Here is a 13,206-nt window from a genome sequence, read left to right on the forward strand (position 1 = left end):
TTATTTAAAATAAATAAATAAATAAGAAGAAGAAGTCCTTGCCATCATGGAGCTTACATCCTAGTGAGAGGAGACAGAAACAGAAATAAAATAGTAAAAATATAGTGAGTTCTAGGGAATAAGTGCACAAAGAAAACACAAAGCAGGAAAGTGGGGATAGGGCGGTGCTGGTGGTAGTTTCCCTTTTAGACAGAAAGGTCAAGTTCCCTGAGAACTTGACATTGGAGCAGAGACCGAAGGGCAGGGGGAGGGGCCTGGGGTGTCGGGGATTTGGAGGCTCTACCAGTGTGGACTGTGGTTGGGCATGGCCTTCCTTTTACCTTTTATGTCTACCTTTTCATTGACCTCAGGCATTTGCTTTGGAAGCCATGAAGGGACCACAGATGGACCTGAGCTACAAGAGTGTGGTAGCTCAGGACATTCACAAACTTACCATTATGGATGATTTCTTTAAACGTTTTATTTTGAAATAGTTACAGAGTCAGAGTAATTTGCAAAGACAATACAGAGAGCACCCCCTCGCCCACTTTCCCCTAATGGTTACATCTTACATGATTATATAGGACAATATCAAATGTGATTGATTTTTCTTTTCCTTTTTTTTTAGGTTCATCATTGTTCCCTTCCCTCATGTTAAATAACAGTTCAGTTTCTTAAGAACTTGTTAGGAACATATTACCATGTTAATATAAAAACACATTATTTCCTCTATAGAATTAGATGAACGCATTTGGCCCCCGATGACAGGGTCAAAATAAAAAGTAGGTCAAAATTGAAAGGAGGAACATGAATCCCTAAAGACAATGTTGCCTACAGCCAACTCTGAACCTGGTTTCAATCCCAAAGTTTACCAGTAGGTGTCTGCTGTTCAACCTCAGTATCTAATCTGGAACTTTTTCAGGAAGCACGAGATCAGCAGTATACAATTAGAATGTATACATATGGTACTGTATAGGCCACCTTATGTGTACACAGCATTCGGTTTTCCAAAAGCTTTGACGTCTGTGGAATTTTACCTGTAACAGCTGTATGATAGAGTCAGATGAGGTATCTCTGTTTTGCAAGTAATTCAAAAAAATAGTCTGTCCAAAAATTTACTGAGCTGTGCCAGCTACCCTGCCTCGGCCCTGGAGGTATGAGAAAGTATGAGCAAGTAGGAGAAAGACTTGGTCTCTGTCCTCAAGGCATGCAGTAGCATCTTGGATCAGACAGATCACAGAGGCAATTTATTATAATAAAACCTGATAATTCTATAGAAGTCAAGTTTGAGCAAGTATTGGCACAGCCCAGAGAGGGGAAAATTCATTCTAATTGCAAAAGGTTTCATAGAAAAAATGCACCAGATCCTGGGCGTTCCAACCTAACTAAGACTTTCCAAGTAGCGGGGGAAGGAAAGAAGATAACAGCATGACAACAGAGGAAATTTCAGGGGAAACGTGTCACTGTGGTCTCGGCGCTGGGAAAGAGACAACCACGATGTTGGGTCCAGATTGCAAGTATCTTGAAGGACAGCAATGGAGAAGTTCAAACCTGGCCTTCAGGCACCACAGCATCCTGCTTCCCTCTGTAACCACAGCACCAACCACTGTCCCTGGGACACATCTGTGGCATATTAAACACAACTCGGACGGCAACACAGAGCCACTAAAAATCTTACGGAGGCAGTGGTAAGGACAGTTTTGTGATTTTGAAAGAGAACCTGGATGCCTGTGGGGAGTGGACTAAGGGGGTAAGGGCAATGAGGATTTACATCTGAGTCAGAAAAATCAACTCCACACATCAAATGTGACAACAGCACTTCCTCTTGATAGGTACTGACAAAAAAATAAAACTATAGAACAAGAGTTCTACCCAGTACCAAGAATTCCTGAATCCCTCAAGAAGGTGTCCTCCTAACTGGCCTTCCCTTGCACCGTGCCCTGCTTTAGACCTGTGTCCCTTCTCATGCACCCGCGCGCGCACACACACACACACACACACACACTCTGTACCTGGAGTGATCTTGTGACAGACACAGTATGACCTGTTTCAAAATACTTAATATATTTTGCCATCAATAAAGTAAAAAAAAAAAAAAAAAAAAAAAAAAAAAAAAAAACCCTAAGAGCTGGAGAAAATATCTGCAAATCATACATCTAATAAAGGTCTAGAATCCAGAATATATTAAAAAAAACTCTTATAACTCAACAATGAAAAAGACAAACAACCCAACTTAAAAATGGACTAAAAAAAATATTAAAAAGTAAAAAAAAAAATTTTTAAATGGGAAAAAACCTGAATAGACATTTCTCTAAAAAAAAAATACTAACAACCAACAAGCACACGAGAAGTTGCTCAACATCACTAGTCATTAGGAAAAAAATGCAAATTGAAAACACAGAAGATATCACTTCATGCTCCTTAGGATGGTTAGAATGAAAAATAAGGCAAATAACAGTGCTGACAAGGACACAGTGAAGTTGAAATCCTTGTACACGGCTGGTGGAGATGTAAAATGGTGCAGCTACTGTGGAAAACAGTTTGGTTGTTCCTCAAAAAGTAAAACAGAATAACCATAGACCCAGCAATCCCAGTCGTAGGTTTATACCCCAAAGAACTGAAAACAGACACTCAAATACTTGCGTACCAGTGTTCACAGCAACTGTCTTCACAAGAGTCAGAGGGTGGAAACGACCCAAATGTCCATCAACAGAAGGAAGGGTAAAGAAATTGTGGTATATCCACACAATGGCATACTATGCAGTTTTAAAAAGGAATGAAATACTGATTCAGGCTACAACATGAATGAGCTTTGAAAACATGCTAAGTGACAAAGGGTCACATATTTTAAGCTTCCATGTATGTGAAACACCCAGGATAGGTAAATCCATAGATCTGATCAGTTGTCAGGAGCTTAAGGGAGAGGAAACCAGGAGCGACTGCTTAAGTCATAGAGTTTTGCTTTGGGACGATGAAAATGTTTTAGAACTTGAGAGAGATGGTACTGGCAGGGCGCTGCGAATGTGTGAGATGCCACTCAGCTGCACACTTGAATTTTATGTTGCATGAGTTTCACCGCTCGTGAATGGCATTAGGCCAGATGCACCTCAGGTCTCTCCAACGGCACAAGCCACTGCATGTCGCTGTTGGCCTTGCATTGACTGACGTCACGTGGTCCCTCAGCCTGTCTGGTCTGCAAACGCACATGGAGCCCCAGCACGCGAGCTGCGAGCGCAGACCCGTCGCACGCCTGCGCCGCAGCTCCTCACCCGCTAGAAACGGATGATGCAGAGCAGAGTCCGGGCTGTCAGAGCAATGATTCACGACAGAAAGAATCTCTAAGTGCTCATGGAACACACGCCGAGACATTGCATGCGTTTATATTAACGTCTGTGTATTTATTAATGCATATATATATATGGTGTGTGTGTGGTCAGGGCTGGGCAGGTTGGCAGAGGTGCAGGTAGAGTGGCAAGAGGAACGAGGGACACGGCACGTCTCTGCTGCGGCACGCGGTGCCACCCTACGGGAACGAGACGCAGCACAGAATCTTCCAGTCAGACGCTCCCACAGCCCTCGGCGAGCTTCCCTCCGGAGCGAAGAATGAGGGGTGCAGGAGGATTATGAGAAAAGGGGAATGGGGCGCCTGGGTGGCTCAGTGGGTTAAGCCTCTGCCTTCGGCTCCGGTCATGATCTCAGGGTCCTGGGATCGAGTCCCACATCTGGGGCTCTCTGCTCAGCAGGGAGCCTGCTTCCTCCTCTCTCTCTCTCTCTCTGCCTGCCTCTCTGACTACCTGTGATCTCTGTCTGTCAAATAAATAAAATCTTAAAAAAAAAAAGAAAGAAAGAAAAGAAAAGGGAAATGAACTGATAATAGTGGGCAGTGACCCTACATTCCCAAGGCATCCAAAGCCAAGTCCGAGGAAAGACGAAGACAGCACTTGCGCTACCGGTGACTCGATTCTGCAGTGACTAAAACGCCGGCCCCGGAGGCTACAGGTCCAAATGGGAGATGCAGAAGGACGTGCAGCCCGAGATCAAGTTCAGCTGTTACGACTTTGCTGAGGACAAGCCCTATTCATCAGCATCGAACCAAAGACAAATAGAGACGCCCTTGAGCTATTCCTGTTGCGGAGGGAGCCATTTTTTGCATGATTTATGAAGGAATTTTGGCTTGAGGTTTTTTTCTAATAGAGCTGTCTGTATAAAAGAGCTTCATCCTCAAGGAAGTCATTTATCAAAATATTATTGGACTCCTCCCCTATCCAACAGGTCTCAGCGAACCACGCAAGCACGAAATTCATTGCACGGGTTTGCCTCGCACCGCATGCTGCTGGGCGTCCTGGGCTGGACGACAGCCTTCGGACACGCTGTCTCCTTCTCTTAGGCCATCCACACACACAGACGCTTCCCTCTCCTCAGCTTCATTGTTTCTGCTATCTGTAACACGTTCTGCTTTCCCAGATGTCTGCTTTCTCTGGCCGTTGGGAGGATTCTCGTCTCTGCGCAGTCACCCAAGTAGGCAACCGTCCCTGGGCGGTGCCGGACACAGGTGTACACAGAGAAGCCGCTCCTACCTGCTCCCGGCCCACTCCTGCTCAGACAGCGGCTGACCTGCTGCAAAACAGTCTCGCCTGTGCTAGACTCTGAGAAGAAGGGACCGAGGCGGGGAAGACTGGGGGCTTTCCTCCTCCCCCCACCCCAGATGTGAGAGTTTATATGCCTTTGGCTGGGATGTCCTTGTTGCGAGGCTCCTCCTTCCAGCAAGACTTCAACAGGAGGGTTTTAGTCTAGGTTTCTGCTCCCTGCCTCAAAGTGTCGCCTCAGGAGAATGTTACGAAGGAAGGGCACACGATTTCCCTCAGACCGCCAGGCCCTTAGAACTCGGGCAAGTCACAGAGCTGCCCAAGGGGTTAGATCACCTTGGAGGGATGGCCCATGAAGGCCTAGCTTCCATTCAAAGCAGACACCTCAGCTGGGCTGCAGCAGAGCTCCTCCAGGACAGGGTTCTGGAAACTGTGGCTCACAGGCCGAATCCAGCCCCTGCGGGACCCTTTACAAATAATCCCTTCGGACTGGGACGTGCTCACTCGGTTCTACATTGTCTGTCCATGGCTATTTTTGTGCTCTGATGAGTGGCTGCAAAGAGACCACATGGCCTACAGAGCCGAAAATAGTAACTGTGTGATGCGTGACAGAGAAAGGTCGCCAAGCCCTGCACAGGGTAATAAATACTCAGCTAGCAGGCATTTGTTATTTAAGGTCTTCCTTGCTCCGTCTGGCTTGAAGGAAGGAAGGTCAAGCAGTGCAGACACTAGTAAAATTAGCTCGATTTCCTTATTCTCAAGGAACACACTATCAGACCTACTACAAACACAACTCTTCTAGAAGCACTGTGAGAAAGGACCTAAATGACACCGCCTGGCTGAACTGTTCCCATCCACGAACTTACAGGTTCATAGGACAGACATCAGCCATCCAGCTGTCATTGGCTCTTTTCCTGCTGAATCTACTTGACAGTCTTTCATGGACAGTCTCTACTCCCCTGCACGAGATTTATGTTAGAAGTGTGAGCTCAGGGGCACCTGCCAGGCTCAGTGGGTTGAGCCTCTGCCTTCAGCTCGGTCATGGTCTCAGGGTCCTCGGATCGAGCCCCGCATCGGGCTCTCTGCTCAGCAGGGAGCCTGTTTCCCCCTCTCTCTCTGCCTACTGCTCGCCGGCTTGCGATCTCTCTCTCTCTCTCTGTCCTATGAATAAAAATAAAAAAAAAAGAAAGAAAAATCTTTAAAAAAAAAAAAATTTGAGCTCAGCCACATCCACTTTTTTTTCTAGAAGGTTACTAACCTTGAGATGTTGCTTCTGCTCGCTGTAACCCCCCTTCGCCGCCGTGGGTCTGGTTAGGGGCTTCCTGTTTGTCACGGCCGCCTCACCTCGCCCCTCCCGTCCCTGGCGACCTCCCGGTTCTCTCCGGGTCGCCGTGGCAGGAACAGCCCAGGGCTTTCGTCCGGGCCCGGAGCTCCTGGGCTCTTCTCTCCCCCAGGGCTCCTCCCAGTGGGGGCAGAAGCAAAGCACTAACATGTCCCTGCGCAGGGCTTTTTGAAGGATGAAAACCAGTCAAGGAGTGTAACCGCTTCTAGAAGCGTCTTCACCACGTAGCGACTCAGCCTCACTCACACACTCACACTCACACCCCCCACCCCCCACCCCCGCTGAAATGCTGCGGCCGGAGACGACGCGCTCCTCTTCCTCGGCCCTAACCCTCAGCTCCCAACGACGCACAGCAACTTTCAGTGGGTGGTTTTGCCTTTTCTTCCCCATGTGTCTTCCTGCCCAGCAGCGTCCTCCGTATTGGGAAGTCTCTGCCGTGCAGGCCGTGCAGGCCGCTGCCCGTCTCTGCCCAAATCCCAGCTTCCCTCCGGCCGTCCCGATGCGCGGCGGGGTTGTGCGCGCTCCCCCGCGCTCCCCCGCGCTCCCCCGCGCTCCCCCGCGCTCCCCCCGCGCTCCCCCGCGCTCCGTCCGCCGCGCTCCCCCGCGCTCCGTCCGCCGCGCTCCCCCGCGCTCCGTCCGCCGCGCTCCGCCGCGCTCCCCCGCGCTCCGTCCGCCGCGCTCCCCCGCGCTCCGTCCGCCGCGCTCCGCCGCGCTCCCCCGCGCTCCGTCCGCCGCGCTCCCCCGCGCTCCGCGCCGGGCGCCGTCTGCGAGGTTAGCGGCTTCGACGTCTTCGAAACAACCGGCTCTAGGTCGTTCCCGAGGACCACAGAGTTCGTCTTCTGTGTTCTCCGGATTCCCGAGTCATAGAGACGCCGCGTGGGTGACACCACCGCGAGGGACCGTGGCCGAGGCGCCCCCGGGGCAGTCGGCCGAGCTGCGGGCTGGACGGCCCGGGGCCGGGAGGAGACGGCGGCGCTGGAGGCCGGCCCGCCCCGCACACTTTCGGACGCGGCGCGCGTGCGGGGCGGGCCTTTCTGCGGACCCCCTGCGTGTCTGAAAGCGTGAAGAAGAAATGCCGGGTGCCTGCTGGCTCAGGTGGTTTAATGTTCGACTCTCGATCTCAGCTCGGATTATAATCTCGGGGTCGTGAGATCAAGCCCTGCATAGGTAGGGCTCTGTGTTGTGTGGAGCCTCCTTAAGATTCTCTCTCTCTCTCTCTCTCTCTCTGCCCCTCTCTCCCCATTCTTGCACTCTCTGGAAGGAAGGAAGGAAGGAAGGAAAAGTAGAAGCTGTCTTTCATTGCACAAATCATTCTTGAGCACTTACTGTGGGGCAGGGGAAGTCCTCTAAAAGATCTGTGTGACTCATGTCACTATCTTCGTTGTATCAGCATCCTCAGAAGAATACCCAAACTTCTTACTGACTTACAAGGCTGGACAAGATCGATCTCTAACATTTTTCCAGCCTAATGTCTTACATTTCGCCCCCCCCCCCTCCGAGTTCTCTACCCCAGACCCACCTGACGGGGCAGAGGCTTTGCACACAGGGTTCCTTTGCATTGACTTCTCTGATCTCCTCCCATAGGGAGGCCTCAGCTCAGACACCCCTTATTGGGTACCCTCCCTGAGCCCCCCACGCGGGGGGTAGATGTTCCTCTGAGCTTCTTCGGGACCCCAGATGAAGATGGCTTCCTTACTGAAGCACTCCTTTGTAACTGCGAGCCTAATGAAGCCCTTCAAGCTGAAGGTGAGGTCTTGTGGGCTGCTTGCTCCACAGAGCCTTGCAAGGCACCCGGCATGCCGCGGGTGCCTGTTAGATCATTATTTGTTGAAAGCAGGTGAGGGGATGGCTTCTACCTATGAGGGTTCATTGTATGTGGCCTATATGCTCATCAAAACCCAAAGGCCATCCTGTTTCCAATATGTGGTTTATTTCTTCTGCCTCATTTTTCTATTTCTCCAATGAATAGGGGGGAAAAAATAGCCTCGATCCAAAAGGCACATAAATTTTGGCAGGACAAACTCAAAGATAAATGTTCCTGATTGGGGCCAACTCTTTCTCAAAATGATTCAATGGGTCCTGAACTGAACATCGAACACTGGCTGAAACAGCCGCTGTCTACCCAAATGATTCACATCACACCAAAAGCAGAGCCTATTTCAACAGTACATGCCACTCCCATCTATGGGGTCCAGGCTTAAAAACTGATCTTGCTTTCTCCGTGACTTACAAATCCAGGTTTATATAGGCGAGGTCTTTCCCTAAATTTCTCTTTCATAGTCACTTCCTAATCCTCCATCCACATGCAAAATAACGCACACACAGCATCCCCATCGCCACCATTACCATCATCATTATCTCCCATATCCCATTATAATGTTAGTGCTATTATTAAGAAAGTGAGGGGGGGGCGCCTGGGTGGCTCAGTGGTTTGGGCTGCTGCCTTCGGCTCCGGTCGTGATCTCAGGGTCCTGGGATCGAGCCCGCATCGGGCTCTCTGCTCTGCAGGAAACCTGCTTCCCTCTTTCTCTCTCTCTCTCTGCCTGCCTCTCTGCCTACTTGTGATCTCTGTCTGTCAAATAAATAAATAAAATCTTAAAATAAATAAATAAATAAAGTGAGAGGGGAGATAGCTTTTTTTGTAAGGTCTTCGTAAGGTCTTTCACTTTGGGTTTTTGTTTTTGTTTTTTATTCTCCCTGGAGTTCTTGAAATCTTGCAAAATAAAGAACCTAAAAATTAGCTTTGTATCTGTTCCTGAGGGATACAGAATCCCACTGTCTTGGCTCCAGGAAAGCAACATCAAGCTAATTTTTAGGGGAGATGTTCAAAGATCACATGGTCAATAACGAATTCCCAAGGAAACAATAAAAACATCCTGAGACAAATGAAACCATGTTACACGTCCAGAGAACAGCCGTCCTGTGTTCCAACCAGGAGAACAAATGGAGGTAACCACGAGGAAAGTCAGTGGCGCAGAATGAAGATTTTCTACCACTCCCAGAGATGAACAAAATTCCTTCCATGTTATTGTTATTATTATTATTATTATTATTATTATTTTTAGTGACCCTTATTAAGGGCCTTTTGAACGGTTTGAAAGTAAAAATACGCTTTAACATTACCATGTGTTGACAGAAATAGGAAACGCAGCTAAAATCACGACATCACTGGACGGAGTGTTACATTCGCTACCTCCTGCCTCTCTGGGGTCACTAGGGCACCAGCTCTGTATTCTAACACGTGGAAAAACAAGCATTCATCCTTCCTTCTCTGTACAAACTGCATTTCAGGATGACCTAAATTTCTTTTTATAGAAAAATTCAGCTACTAAGTGAAAAACAACAATAGATACTAATTTTCATTGCCTTCTTGTTACTCCTATTAAAATAATAGAAGGGGACCATTGTTTCTAGATACTAAAGCCATTAAGTGGAAGGTTAATGGGAACTTTATAATGAGATACACTGCTGATTGACAGTACATGAGCCCTCTAATCAACCCTAACCTCATGCTAAAATGGTACAACCAGATAGCAGGGGACCGAGTGACACAGCAGGAAGAAAACAGCCCCACCCAAGAAGATCTCTTACCAGAGTAACGGGACCTGGATGCAGCCCAGGCTCTAGAGCAGCTAGTAGTGTCTAGGAAATACAGAGGAGAGAAGAAGGAGTTCAGAGCCCCACAAGGAAGCAAGAAATACTACAGAACAAATGTCTTAGGCTCCCAATAAACAAATGGCAATTATAGTATAATTACACAAGAAAATATAACCAGTCCAGGAAATGCCAAAAGGCACTTGACAACTTTAAATATCCTTTCCTGATAAGAACTCAGAGTAATTTTGAAATTTAACTAGCATAATAAAACTGGGTGGAAACTAATAGCAGACTTGATGGTAGAACCTTAGAAGAATCTCAGTTAAATTCCTAAGACAAGAATGGCCACTATCACTTCCAATATTTAATATTGCCCTGAAAGTTTTAACTGATTCTATAGGTAAAAAAAGAATAAGAACTGTAAATATTGAAGAATTATTTTGACTTTATTATTACTCGTAGATGATCAACCTAGAGAACACTAAAGAATCGAATAAAAAAGAACTGATAAAATAATAAAAAACTAAATAAATACATTAAAAATAATAAAATAAAAATAATATAAAAATAATAAAATAATAAAAAACTAAAAATAGTTTTATAAGACTCAATAGCTTTATTTTGTCATATCCAAATTAGAAGTAAAAAAGTACACGTGTGTGTGTGTGTACACACACAAGTATGAATATATATGAATGTATCTCAAGAATCAGTGGCAAGTATACAAAATCTACATAGTATATCAAAGGGAGTAACATTAAGTCTTAAATGAGAGTTAGTCAAAGAAGTAATTAGATCTGTGGCAGAAGTTCCTCTTGTCCAAGAAGCCAGGATAAGCCTCATTCAGGAAGAATATTGAGAATGTTGCTGAGCCAAGGAAAAGGCCCGTACAGACTTCTAGAAAAAAAGAGCCTAGCTCTCCTGGATACTTCAATTATGGAACATTAAATACTCTCTTCATTAAAACAGATTTGTCTCACGTGAAGGTTTTACTTTCTTTTCAACACTAACAACTAACTTCCAGTGTTACCCAGTGTTCTAGTTCATGAGCACTGGGTAGATAGTTCACGTATGTGTAAAATGTTTTCTCATAATTAAAGTAGCATTAAATAAAATGTAATTAGGTCACATGGAAAAAGATTTTTTAGTAGTGACTGGAGAGTGAATAGTTGTTCTGTAAGTCAGGCTGTCAACTTTTAATTTTTTCTTTAAGAAACCGAGATTAATTTTGCGCTAAAAAAAAGAATTACAGATTTGCAGCATATGATAATGGTGCCACTTCAGGTCAACAGGGAAAAAAATAGCTTGTCTTCCACGTGGTCCCAGAGAAGCTAACTGACCAGCGGAAAAGGCTGAAGTCAGCTCCATGGGGTCACTGGCCATTCCCTGGGCAGCACAAGCTCTACACACCTGCGGTACGGTCCTGGCAGCTGCATCCAGGCGTAGGACCTTAGGCTCTGCTGAGTACATCTACACCCGAAGAATTCACCGCCGTAGCCTAGGAGCACAGCAGGGAAGCAGCGGGGCTAGAGGGCCCGTTCTGACCAGGGGCCGGGGGTATGGATTTGCGGCACCCGAGCTCTGCCAGCAGCAATGGACTGGGCGTCCTGGTATGCCCAGTAGCAGACAAGAGTGCCTGGGCCCAAGCAAGGCCGCAGAGACGTGCTCACCAGGCCCAGTGGGCAGCCAGCCCAGGGGCACTGAACAAGCTTCCGCCACCCATTCATTCTGCAACCTGCGGCAAGTCCTGTGCCCTTCCGATAAGTTGCTTCCTTTCCAACTTAGAGAGAAGCAGTTTGGCAAGTTACAACGAAGAACTCTGATCGGTAACCCTCACCTGTTGCAGCACAATGCACTGCAAATGAATTCATAATTTGAATAAGAAAAATATTCAAAACATTGGAGAATATGCTTGATAAGCCTGAAGACAGAGATGCATTTTTTGCTTTGATATCACATACATACATATAAAATATATTGAGACACATATATATTAAGGTATATATCTTATACCAAAGTCAGGGAAAATATGATAGTTTTTTTCTACACAAAACTTAAAACTGGGGGCACCTGGGTGACGCAGACAGTAAAGTGTCCAGCTCTTGGTTTCAGCTCAGGTCATGGTTTGGGTCTCGTGGTCGTGAGATTGAGCTCTGTGTCAGGCTCCACACTCAGTGGGAATTCTGCTTAAGATTCTCTCTCTCCCTTTCCCTCTGCACACTCATACCCCCCCCCCAAAATAAATGAACGAATCTTAAAGGAAAAACCTTAAAACTGTGACATGGCAAACATTGTACGCTAACAAAGCAAGAAGGCCTGACAATCAGGAGAGGGTTATATGAAAGGTATGAGACACAGCGTAACATTTTCTAAGCATAAAGGGCTTAAATATCAGTGACTAAAAAAATCTCACAAATACCCCAACAGAAAAACAGGCAGTGGATATCAAACATCAGTTTACATAAGAACAAATTCAAACAAAAATGTGAAAAGGTATTTAATCTCTCTATGAAAAATGAAATTTAAAATAATGGCATATTAACTTTTTTTTGCACATGGAATATGTAAACATATAAATGAAGAGAATGATAGTGACTCTTGTAACAAGAGTGGGCGGATGAGGGCGCCTGGGTGGCTCAGTGGGTTAAAGCCTCTGCTTTCAGATCGAGTCATGATCCCAAGGTCCTAGGATCGAGCCCTGCATTGGGCTCTCTGCTCAGTAGGGAGCCTGCTTCCCTCTCTCTCTCTGCCTGCCTCTCTGCCTACTTGTGATCTCTGTCTGTCAAATAAATAAATAAATAATCTTAAAAAAAAAAAAAAAAGAAAGAGTGGGCAAACATGTATAGTCAAACCCTGCTGTGGACAGGTCAAGGGGTAAGCATTTTCTATATGCAAGAGTTAAGCAATGCATATGAAAAATGTGACTTGTTATATCCTCTGACCCAGCCAGGCTGCCTTAAGATATGTATCCTAAAACGAAGATCTGGTATTTTTGTTTGTTTGTTTGCCTGTTTAAAGTAGGTTCCATGCCCCGCATGGATCCTGATGCAGGGCTTGAACTCATGACCCTGAGATCAAGACCTGTGCTGAGATCAAGAGTCGGATACTTCGCCAACAGAGCCATGCAGGTGCCCCACCAAGATCTGGTGTTTAAATGTGTAGGGATACTCTGCTGCTCTTCGGTGGTTAGGCAGGTCTAACACTCTAAGTGAAGAACTTTTTCCAACACACACACGCCCAAGACAAGAAGACAATGAGAGCCGTTCTGCAAGGCAGCAGCTGGAGAAGAGCTTACAGCAGCTTCTCACCTGGTTTCCGCGTGGGCGGGGGCTCAGCAGGCGGTGCTCACGACTCCGCTGGCCACCGTCCTCCACCTTCCTGCTCCGTTGATACCCTTCCCTCTCCTGATGGTCTCAAGGTTTCGAGGAAATAAATACTGAAACATTGTCAGGACTCCTGACCTCAAGCATCAGACCTCGGGAAAAACTAAGTTCCAAGTGACGCAGGAAGCAGCAGACGAACACACTCCGTGGACGGACGGGGGCTTGGACACATGCACTATCTCTTCCCCCAGCCATCCGGACAGAGCTCATGCCTTTCTCCTCCACATCCCGTTACTTTGTGCTGCTACTTGATAACATTCCCTCTGCACCCTGGATAGTGAGAGGTCATGAGAGCGATGCTCATAAAGAAAAGAATATG

General features: G+C 46.7%; 1 protein-coding gene across 5 annotated transcripts in view; it reads right to left on the reverse strand.

Moving 5' to 3' along the window:
* CD226 (CD226 molecule) overlaps window positions 1–12,993 on the reverse strand; it is an 82,466-nt gene extending 69,473 nt beyond the window's left edge. Inside the window, exon 1 of one of the 5 annotated variants that reach the window (XM_013052786.2) lies at window positions 12,813–12,993. The gene's annotated coding sequence lies outside the window, so the exon portion shown is untranslated. Of the gene's footprint in view, window positions 1–5,431; window positions 5,626–5,823; window positions 6,470–12,812 lie in introns of those variants that run through there. The other 4 variants (XM_045085210.1, XM_004745621.3, XM_004745622.3 and 1 more) reach the window with 4 other exon arrangements.
* Between the last annotated feature and the right edge of the window lie 213 nt (window positions 12,994–13,206).

This window comes from Mustela putorius, unplaced genomic scaffold (genome assembly GCF_011764305.1).
Source record: "Mustela putorius furo isolate JIRA1106 unplaced genomic scaffold, ASM1176430v1.1 tig00000835_pilon_pilon_pilon, whole genome shotgun sequence".
Lineage (NCBI taxonomy): Eukaryota > Metazoa > Chordata > Mammalia > Carnivora > Mustelidae > Mustela > Mustela putorius.